Source organism: Artemia sp. Qi Xiang Cuo, chromosome 5 (genome assembly GCF_049724085.1).
Source record: "Artemia sp. Qi Xiang Cuo chromosome 5, ASM4972408v1, whole genome shotgun sequence".
Taxonomy (NCBI): Eukaryota; Metazoa; Arthropoda; class Branchiopoda; order Anostraca; family Artemiidae; genus Artemia; species Artemia sp. Qi Xiang Cuo.
This window is the reverse complement of record NC_142798.1, coordinates 11739487-11745129: the sequence shown is the minus strand read 5'-3', so window position 1 is coordinate 11745129 and position 5643 is coordinate 11739487.

Genomic DNA, 5643 nt, shown 5'->3' with positions numbered 1-5643 from the left:
AACTTTCAACTACGTTGAACAAAATAGCTATCTCAAAACTTTGATTGGATGTGTTTGGGGAAATGGTGGGCGTGAGAGGGGGGTCAGTTGCCCTCCAATTATTATTAACTATTAAAAAAGGCACTAGCTCTTTCAGTTTCCAATTGAATGAGCCCTTTTGAAGTTTCTACGACAATGCTTTCTATAAAAACCTTATATACTCCCAAGGCATAACTTACAATCCTTGCCCTGAGGGCTGAGGAGGGGGGGGGGTTGTCATCCTCAAAAACCTAATTTCCAGAATTCTCAACTACGTTGGACAAAATGGCTATCTTAAAATTTTGATTGGATGTGTTTGGGAAAATGGTGGGCGTAAGAGGAGGTTTAGTTGCCGTCCAATCACTTTCGACTATTAAGAAAGGCATTAGCAATTTCAATTTCCAACTGAATGAGTCCTTTTTGAAGTTTCTACGACAGCGCTTTCAATAAAAGCCTTATATGTCCCCAGAGCAAAACTTAGAGCCCTTGCCCTGAGGGATGTGGGGGGTTTGTCATCCTCAAAAACATAATTTCTGGACTTTTCAACCACGTCGAACAAAATGGCTATCTCAAAATTTTGATTGGATGTGTTTGGGGAAATGGTGGGTGTGAGAGGCATATTGATTATCCTCCAATCACTTTCGACTATTAAAAAGGGCAAAAGCCCTTCTAATTTCCAATCGAATGAGCCCTTTTTGAAGTTTCTACAAAATCACTATCTATAAAAAACCTTATATACCCCAGGGCATAACTTAGAACCCTTACCCTGAGGGCTCTGAGGAGGTTATCATCCTCAAATACCTAGTTTCTAAGACTTTTAACTACGTTAAACGAAATGGCTATCTAAAAATTTTGATTGGATGTGTTTGTGGAAAAGGTCGGCGCGAGAGGGGGGTTAGTTGCCCTCCAATCACTTTCGACTATTAAAAGGGCACCGGCCCTTTGAATTTCCAATCGAAGGAGCCCTTTTTCAAGTTTAACTTAGAACATAACTTACAACATAACTTAAATAGCTTACAACCCTTGCCCTGAAGACTGTGGGGGGAGTATCCAGCTCAAAGACATAATTTCCGGAACTTTCAACTGCGTTGAACAATATTGGCTATCCAAAAATTTTGACTGGATGTGTTTGGGGAAATTGTGGGCGTGGAAGGGATGTTAGGTTCCTTCCAATCACTTTCGACTATTAAAAAGAGCACTAGCCATTTCGGTTTTCAATCGAATGAGCCTTTTTGAAGCTTCTACGACAACACTTTCTATAGAAACCTTATATGGCCCCCAGGGCAGTGTCATCCTCAAAAACATAATTTCTATCTGGAAATCAACTACTCTCAACAAAATGACTATCTCAAAATGTTGATTGGATGTGTTTGGTGAAATGGTGGAAGTATAAAGGGTGTTAGTTGTCTTCCAATCACTTTTGACTATTAAAAAGGGCACTAGCCATTCCAATTTCCAATCGAATGAGCCCTTTTCGAAGTTTCTACGACAACTTCTTCGATACAAAGTGCCCTAGTATGGAAAAAAAAATCGATACGAAGTCCCCCAAAAATGTTTGGGGGAATGGTGGGCGTAAGAAGGGGGTTAGTTGCCTCCCAATTACTTTCAACTATTAAAAAGGGCACTAGCCCTTTGAATTTCCAATCGAATGAGCACTTTTTCAAGTTTTTACGCCAACACTTTCTATAAAAACCTTTTATGCCCCCAGAGCATAACTTATAACCCTTGCCCTGAGACTGTGGGGAGAGTGCCCAGCTCAAAGATATAATTTCTGGACCATTCAACTGCGTTGAACAAAATGTCAATCTCCAAATTTTGATTGGATGTGTTTGGAGAAATGATGGGCGTGGAAGGGGTGTTAGTTGCCTTCCAATCACTTTCGACTATTAAATAGGACACTATCCATTAAAATATCCAACCAAAAGAGCCCTTTTTGAAGTTTCTACGACAGCTCTTTCTATAAAAACCTTATATGCCCCCAGGGCATAACTTACAACCCTTGCCCTGAGGGCTGTGGGGGGAGGGGGTGTCTTCCTCAAAAACCTAGTTTCCAGAACTTTCAACTACGCTGAACAAAATGGCTATCTCAAAACTCTTAGTTGATGTGTTTGGTGAAGCAATGAGCGTGGGTGGGCTTTTAGTTGCTATCCAAGCACTCTTTGCAATAAAAAAGGGCAAAAACCCTTTCGATTTTCAATTGAATGAGCCCTTTTCGAAGTTTCTACCACAACTCCTTCGATACGAAGTTCCCTAGTATGGCAAAAAAAAACAAATAGTAATAATACATTGTGCCAGCATCGTTCTTTACTTAGGCAGCGCGATTGTGCTGCCTATGATTGGTTTTAAAAACCTTATAAAAAAAATAAGCATTTTAAAGAAAGTTAAAGGGCTATTTTTAAACCCAAAAGCAGAATAGAATATGGAGCAGAATATAGAGTAACATAATAATGCAAACTTAAAGCGAACAAAAAGTACTATTAATGAATAAATGAGACCGACAACATATAAAAATTACAAGGAATATTCAAGTAAAACTTATAACGAACTGATACTACCACAAATCGGAATACTAACGCCCTCTAAGCTTTTTAAAGGCTCAGAGGGAATTAAAAACAATACTTGCACTTCATTGAAAACAATTTTTATTTCGAGCAGTGTGTTTTGATTCGTCATTATTCGTCATAGCATCAACAACAGAACGACAACAAAAATTAAAAAAAAATAAGATAAAAACAAACAAAATCTATTTAAAATATATTTTGTTTTCAGTAAAGCCCAAATGACTATCTTGCCTTTAGAAGGCTTAGATGATAATTCTGCTCCAGTTTCATCAAATTTCCGTTTGTGTAAAGTCTAACCGGATTTTCACTGGAATTTGTGTTCGTTTTGGATTGTGTTTATTCATTGACACTTATTTCTGTTCGTTTTAAGGTATATGACTATATTGTGATTATAACGTAAATGACGTAACATATGACTCATATGAACATAAAGTGTATTTGCCGTACATGACTGTATTTCTACTCATCTTCGTTTTAATATAGGTTTTTACTTTTCTTTGAAAAACTTCTTTTTTGATTTTGTTTTTAACTGACAATTTTTCATTATTATTTAAAATTTCTTTTTTTTTATTAATAAAAGCATTGTTTGTAGTTATTTCTTGGTTTTCAAGCCTAGGAATTAAAGATTAGTTGCTTGCTATTTACATTTTTGTCAAAATCTTGCAATAGATTCTAACACTAGTTTTATAATATAACTGCTAATGGAAATATTCTTCAAATGGATTAAAAATCTGGAGAAATTTCAGCCTTCTATAGTGCTGAAGCCATCCTGACCCCCTCCTGCTACTACTTTGACATAGACGAATGTTGATATCCTATATCTTTATTAAGAGTCTCATTGTATTATGTTTTATTTTAGCTGTTTTTTTCTATAAATAAATGCATTTTCAGTTTATTTATTATAAAGAGCTCTGTTTTGCTGTTTGAAATTAAAATAGGACACCAATAATCAATGCAAACAGACTTGTTTTCTTATTGAGGTTGCTTTGGTATTGAAGTTCTAGTTGAGGCGTCTTCATGTCATGAAATTTAAAAGCAGATCAGTATAAAATCAAACAAATATACTTCGAACTGAAAATTAATAGAACTACATTGTTCGTCAAATACGTGTAATTGTCCTCGATAAGTCCTTCTTGACCATCCTAAGTCAAATTCTAAAATTTATTTGACCCCCCTCCCTCGTATAATGTTCCCTCAAAGTTTCAAATGGGTCCAATAAGCTGTAAATTTTCGCTCCAAAGGTATTGCAGATGTGGTATTTTGATCACCTGCATACATATAGTGTCCTTTGATTTAGTTCTACCCTTCCCCTCAATTCAGTGCCCGATCACCCCCACCCAACATTCCCTAAAAATTTTAACTTAATACCCTTAGCCATTCCTGAGATGCTGCATAAACACAATAATGACAACCTGTTAGCACATAGTGCCTTATGATCTATCTAGCTGTTTAATTTGTGCAAGTTTTGCAAGTCTCGCGGAGGCTTATTATGCAAAAACTGCTCCAGTTTTTCGAGGCTTGTAATTTTATGACTTATCCTCACAATCTTTGCCACAAGAACTCTATGACGCGATGTAACGCTAAAAGTTGAGTCACTGCTTCGCTCATGTAATTCACTCTGTGATGCAAACTCCAACCTCCGAAAATACAATTAAGCTGGTCATTTGACCAGCTTGATATTCCACTGTTATAGGTCAATGACCACTGATAAAGGTCATTTGACCTGATAAACCACTACCCAACCCTTTTATCCAAGTTTCCCCACTGTGTCTATTGAAATGAAGTTTGACTAAGTTTTAAAGATGGTGTCCAAAAAGCGACGATATACCCTAACTATGTCTGTGTGTCCTCCCACCCCCACAAACCCAGATATTTTTGGTTGACCGTTTCAACATGTTTTATATTTTGAGATTCTGTTAGCACCTTGTTTTCGTCTTATTAGGTGGCTTCTTTTTTCAGTTTGTTTTTCTAGTAGTAATGTTTTATTTATTTCTTCACTTTTTCAGTTTTCCTTTTATATGTTTTTTAGCATTAAAGACTGCTTGAACGAGGTCTTTGCTGAAATATCTACTTTACTTCGTGCTTCTCAATCACCAGCTAAGTATTGTGGTTTATTCCCTTCTTTCTTCCTTTTTAATTGATTTTATTAAATTTTTTAATACTATATGTATCTAGTTTAAGGATTTTTTTAGTTTTATGATGTTTCTACCTTCTAGATCGTGCTTTAATTTTTGGGGATTTTCGTGATGATTGTTTGTGATTTTTCGATGAAGTTTTCTGGGAAAAGCTTGTCGGGAATTGTCTTCGATCTTGCTATACTCGAAATGATTGCGCAATCAAATTTTATTTGAAAAATTCTTCAGCAAGTTGTTATTTCCGCTTATAATTGAGAAGACATTACACATATTCTTATTTAGTACCATTTGATTCTGCCCCTTTCTTAAATACTGTCTTGTGGTAAAATAACTGGAAGCATCTAATCCCTTACACTTCAATATCTATTCCGTAAAATTTTCTATCCTGCTGGGTTGTGACTAATGTTCATGAAGAGAACCATGGAGTAATTTGTAAATGTTACCATCACCCTCAATCGCGGGTGGGCTTTTGTTTTACAAGTGCCAAATTTGGTGTCGCCATTTTACACACGTAAAACTTGGGAACTCACTCAAATGCTTTTCATGCCAAAAAAAGACTCGGAAGGGAGAAATGTTATACTTTTGGAAAATTTCTTGCATCTTGGAATAATAAGATTTCTTAAAGGCTTTAGTCGTCGCACCTTCACAGCGATTTTCGGGTAGGGGGCGCTCAAGCGCTCCTGGGTTAAGGAGACTTGGCAAAGAACGATTTTTTCCATCCAGCCATTGCATATAGAAGGGGTGGCCGTAAAAACTTAGAAAATAGCCTTGGCAATTATAAAGTGAAAGTTCTAGTTCATGTTTCAATATTCAGAAGTAATTGGAATAATTAAGGTAATATTAATGAATAAAGCAACAGAACTAATAACCCTACCCTTTATGACAAAACAGCTAACAGTTGGGGCGATACAACAATGAAAAAAGACAAC